The sequence below is a fragment of the Arachis duranensis genome, chromosome 6, assembly GCF_000817695.3.
Source record: "Arachis duranensis cultivar V14167 chromosome 6, aradu.V14167.gnm2.J7QH, whole genome shotgun sequence".
Classification (NCBI taxonomy): Eukaryota; Viridiplantae; Streptophyta; class Magnoliopsida; order Fabales; family Fabaceae; genus Arachis; species Arachis duranensis.
The window spans coordinates 27,230,192-27,236,443 of NC_029777.3; positions in this window are offsets into that span (position 1 = coordinate 27,230,192).

The following is a 6,252-nucleotide window of genomic DNA, read 5'->3' on the forward strand; positions in this document are numbered from 1 at the left end:
GGATCAGGTTCCAACTGCTTCCTGGGCTTCCTTGCAAGTTGTGGAAATGGAATAGGAACGGCGTCCTCTATAGTGTCTGCGCCGTTTGGTGCTTCTTTCTGTGATTTGGCGTCTTCATCTTCAGCCATGTCATGTATGCTCTTTTCTTCTTCAACATCTTCTATTTCCACTACCTCTTCAGCTGAGGTGTGTTCAGGTGGATTTGGCTCTTCCTAATTCCTCTCTTGCAATGTGGTTCCGGACCTTAAGGTGATGGCATTAATACCACCCTTTGGATTGGGTAATGGTTGAGAGGGGAGTCCACCAGAGCTTGAGGACTGGTTGTTGGAGTTGTGCATTGATCCAATCTGTGAGACAAGGGCTTGCAAAGTAGAATTCAAACCATTCAGAGTAGAAGTAAGGTTATTTTCCATGGCCTGTTGTCTCCGATCAATAGATTGTAGTAACTCATCATTAGGAGATGAAGAGGGGTAAGTGATCTGAGAGGTCTGCTGAGATGCTTGAGGCTGTCTTAAATGAGGTGCTCTGTAGGTCTGATTCTGATTCTGCTGCCTGAAGTTGTTATTGTTATTCCACCTCTGATTTCCATTGTTATCTCTGCCTCCTCTATTATGGGGCGGTCATGAAAGTTATGAGTGGCTGCTACAGTGTTGTCTTCTGGTTGAAGTTGCGGACACTCATCGGTATAGTGACTGTAATCTGCACAGATTCTGCATACTCTTTGTCGAACCAGCTGCTGGCTGTGCTGTGGTGGAGAAGGCTGAACTTGCTGAGGCTGTTGTTGATTCAGTTGCATCTACTTCAGCAAGTTGGTCATTTCACATAAGTTCTGAGCTATAGCAGCAGTCTCTTTACTAGTAGATACCTCTGCAATAGCTCTTGACCGACTTTGTTTCTGCCTGTGATTCCTAGTACAGTCAGCTAAGTCGCTGATCAATTGCCATGCTTCTTCTGTAGTCTTGTACTTTTTCATAGAACCATTGCTAGCACCTTCCAATGTGGTCCTATCTTGAGATTTCAAACCCTGTGTAAAGTAGCCAAGCAACATTATTTTGTCAATCATATGATGGGGGCATGCTTCTCGAAGATTATTGAAGCGTTCCAAGTATTCATAGAGGGTCTCAGATTCATCCTGAACGATCATAGACATGTCCTTCCTTAGCTTATCGGTAACTTCAGCTGGAAAGAATTTCTCCAGAAACTCTCTCCTAAGTGTATCCCAGTTGGAAACAGTTGTTCCGGATTGAGTGTAGTACCACTCTCTTGCCTTTTCCTCCAGAGAAAACGGGAAGGCTTTCAACAGAATGGAGATTTCATCAGTGCCATCATGCTTAACAGTAGAACAAGCAGTCTGGAAATCTCTAAGATGCTTGATAGGCTCTTGAGCAGGTAAGCCATGAAACTTGGGAATCAAGTTGAGTAGTGAAGACTTTATTTCAAAATCTACAGCTACTGCTGGGTGGTGTGCCTGGAATGGTTGGAGCGTAAAATCAGGGGCTCTTTCCTCCTGGATAGTGACTCTTTTGGGTGCTGCCATGTCACCTGCACGTAAATGAACTTGATCAGTAGAGAGGGAGCTTGTTTCTTCCTTAGATGACGGTTCAGGTTCGTCCTCAAAGAGGAGTTGCCGACGCCGAGCTTGCCTTATACGTGAAAGAGTTCTTTCAATCTCAGGGTCAAATACTGGCAAGCTTGGATCAGGAAGGGAACGCGTCATTTAATGAAAGAAACGTACAGCTCATAGTGACAGAATGAAAAGAAAAATTGCAATTAAAATAAATACCAATCAATAAATTAGCACACTGTTGCAACTCCCTGGCAACGGCGCCAAAAATTGACGTGGCGGAAATTGGTGAATTAAGAATTTATTAATAGGGATACGTTGCAAGTACAGTCCTTAACCAACCAAAAATCCGCTTATCAATTTGGTTGTCATAATATTGAAAATTAAAATAATGGGAGTATGAATCCCAGGTCGTCTCCCAACGAGTTGCAGAGAGATGTGCTATTTCATCAATTGGGTGTTTTCAAAAATGGTTGAGTTGATAAACAGAAATTTAAATCAGAGAATTTAATTAATTCTAAATAAAAGCCTTGCTGGGGGTAGATTAGTTGGAAGCTCTATTCTTGTTGAAATACTCTCAAGATTAATTAATAATTGGAAGTTACTCTGCTTAGTTAACCCTTACTAGGTAAAGGAAAGTCAAGCAAGTTGGAAATCAGTTTCTAGTCATAAGTCCTAACCCTCTCCCTTGGGAAGGACTAGAGTTAATGATTAGAGGGTGATTCAACAATAAACCCAATTATAATTTTTCTCTTGAGTAGTTCAACTCGAGGGTTCCTTTCAATCATCCCCCAATCAAGTCATGGAACTACTCACTCATCATAATTATAAAATTCACAGAATTAATGGTGAAAATAAAAGAAGACATGATAAACAATAATGAAAGGATTAATTGAAAATAAAAATAGTCTATATTAATAACTTGTAAAAATAAGCCAAAGTCAACTCTAGAGGGATTAAAAATATGGAAGAATAAATATAAAAAGTAAATAACAAAATAAGATTACTAGTACCGGAGGTAGACTCTTCTCAAAAGCTAAAGCCAAAATCTTCCAATGCTAATTATGAATGCTCAAGTGAGTGAAAAAACCTAGGGGAGGATTAAATCCAGATCTAAAACTAAAAATTATGCAGAATGAATTGTGTCCCTCATTTCTGCATGTTCCCTGACTCTATTCTGTAATTCCGAGCCGAAAACTGGGTTGAAATCCGGTCCAGAAATTCTGCTAGCTACTTTTGAAATTCTGCAGATCGCGCACGTCACGCGGACGCGTCATTCACGCGGACGCGTCATTCACGCGGACGCGTCACTCGACGTTTTTCTTTTCCATGCAGGCGCGTCGTCCATGCCTCCGCGTCGCTTCTGCTTTTCCAATCCATGCGTCCACGTCACTCATGCGGCCGCGTCACTGCGAATTCCTCTCTTCCGCGCGGTCGCGTCGCTGACGCGTACCCGTAACTTCTCGCTGGTCATCTCCTCAATTTCTTGTATTCCTTCCATTTTTGCAAGTTTCCTTCCCAATCTCTCACTCATTCATGCCCTATAAAGCGTGAAACACTTAACACACAGATCACGGCATCGAATGGAATAAAGGGGGATTAAAATACCTAATTAAAGGGTCTCCATGAAGTAAGTTTTCAATCATGTAATAATTTTAGGAAGGGAATATAAATGCATACTAATTATTTGAATAAGTGGGTAAAGATCATAATAAAACCACACAATTAAACACATTGTAAACCATAAAATAGTGGTTTATCAACCCTCTAGTATTAGGGTTCAGAAAAGAAGGAGAAAAGAATAGGGATCGAAAAGGATATTTACTCAATTACTTTTTGGCTTTTTTTTTTTTCTTTTTCTATCTCTGTATGTGTGTGAAGTGAATATTTGGCTCTTGAATACTATGATTCAATTCTCAAACATCAATGTATGTAAATTAATATGTTGCATAACTTATTCTGGTTTCTTCTTCAGATTTTTGTTTCTTGTTTTCCTACTCTGAAACTTGAAGAATTTATTGAAGTATATATTTATATAACAAGTAGTCTATAGTTGACTAGTAAAATGGGAAGCAACTAGCTCCCAAGTTCCATTGCTGATTTGCCGTAGGTCATGAACAGTTTTGCCATTTAGCAAGGAAATTAAAAGAACATTCGATGTCAGGAGGAAAATAATAGCTGCTAGTGAGGAAAGCAAGGTTGTTGACGTGGAGGGCAAAATAGGTACTGATTTTGTTGAAAATTCTGTTATAAGGGATGGACAGGCGGCAACTGATCCGGATAATCAGGAGTTGAGGCGTAGTAGCAGAAAAAAGTTTACAAATACTCTGCTGCGAGGCTATGTTTGTTAGGCAAATTGTGGTAAAAATATTTTTTATTCGCTATCTTCTTTTCTGCAACATTCTTCTTCTTTTTCCCTCTGACTTCTATTTCTTCTTAACAAATGCTCTTATTACTTCTCGGGTGTGAACTATAAGGAACACAAGCTATTGACCATTATACCTTCTTGCTATCCTTTCTTCTTTAATTTCTATTTGCGTTGCTGGACTTGGAACCACTACTAATACTGTTACATTGGGTTGATTTCACACACACGCGCACACACACATATATATTCCTTTCGGTCTTCAAAGTATTATTTATTTATAAAAGTATGTAAACTGCATTTATTTATTTATTTATAAATATTATTGCTACTTTTGTTTTAAATGAGGACATAGATTCATGTCTGACCATATACAAGAATTTATAAATATTATTGCTGCCTTTATTTTGAATTAATTGTCAATATTCAGCTTCAGCTTCTTGAATTGGGATAATTTCTGATAATTTATTTTACACTAAACACTAATGCTAATATTAGTATGTATTATTATAAATAAGTAAAATTTTATACTTTTTATTATGTTCACAGATTATTCTTTTGTTGTAGAGATTAAATTAAGAAATGAGATTCCATCGCTAAAAAAATTGAGAAAGAGGTCTTTTAGAGCGAGCAACAAAAAATCATGATTCACATGATAAAATATTATATATTAAGAACCATATGATTAGATATGTATAATAAAAAATCATGCTATGTTTGACATTTTGTTTACTAGTTATGACATCTGATTTTCAATGATTATGTATGAAGTAAAAATAATATGATGTTTGGTTTATATTTAAATTTCTAAAATGCCATTTCAAACAAAAAAATGTTTTAATATGGTCAAAACAATTTTAAAATAGAAAGAAAAACTGTTATTATAATCAGGTAAAATTGATAGTTAAAACTGTCATTTTAAAGGACATAAAACAGCAGTTAAAAATTGATATTTTAAAAGGACAAATTATTATTTTATTTAGATAAAACTTTCATTTTAAATAAAGAAAAATGTTATTATATATTATAAAATATGGCGATTTTAGACTGCTATTTTAACCAATAAAAAAAATTGTTGTTTTATTTGGTTAAAACAGTAGTTCAAACCGTCATATTAAACATGACAAAAATCGCTGTATTAATCTTGATAATTGTGGTAGGTTTTTGAAAGCTGCCGCAATAACTAGAATAGCGCTATGGATTACGGTAGGTTTAGAAAAATGCTATTATTAAGTATAATGACCGTTTATACCGTCGTAATTATCCAAAAGTTTTGAGTTCCTAGCATAGATTCTGAAGCTCCATACTTTCATTCATATATATCATGCACGCTTGTAGTGTAAAGAAAATACAAAACTTTTCCTAAAACTGTGACGACCATACAATAAACTTTTGACTCCTATTTCTCTTATGAGAGTTTTTAGTAAGAGTGGGGTGGTTTAAACACGCATCCTCCAATAGTTGAACAAATCTTTTCTACTTGCACACATGTTTAAAATCCACAAAATCACTAATTAAAACTGGATTATTGACATCCAAAACTTCAGCAATAATAATCATATACAAAAATAATTATTCTCTAAATTCATGGAAAACAGGCGACGACAGGTAGTTGAAAGTATTTCATGGTCGTACTGATAGTTATTCCGTGGTAAAAATCATATACAAAAATAATCAAATTAATAAAACAATGAAAAATTATATAGGTAATAACTGAAGGAAGAAAACAAAAGTAGCATATATATAGATTTTGTACCAAGATTTTTCATCATGTTCTGAGCAAACTGATCAAGTATAGAAAATATATATGGGTCCAGCGGATGCTGCCAGGCAGGCAGGGGGAGCTTAGTGCAAACAAAGGAGCCACGACTTCCTCAAGGTTTTTATAAAAGAATTAGTAATATTAATATAAAAATTAAATATAGCTCAATTAGTTTAAATCTCACACTTTTACATTAAACTTGTGGATCAACTTTCACTTCCTATCTATATTTATTCAATTATCTTTAATGTTAATTGTTAATATTTTAAATTTGAATTTTAATCAACTTTCACAAATTAAAGATCTTATTGGCTTATTCATACAAATTAAAATCTCATTCTCATTATTATTTATTATTCTCATTATCAACAAAATTTTATAATGTTAATATTAGAATTAATTGTAGTCAAATTAATTTCTTTTATCTATATAGTTATTTATTTTACAATAATATCTTAAATTTGAACTTTAATGGACTTTACAAATTAAAAGTTTTATTGACTTATTTATACAAATTAAAATTTTATTTTAATTATTATTTATTATTCTCATTATTAATTA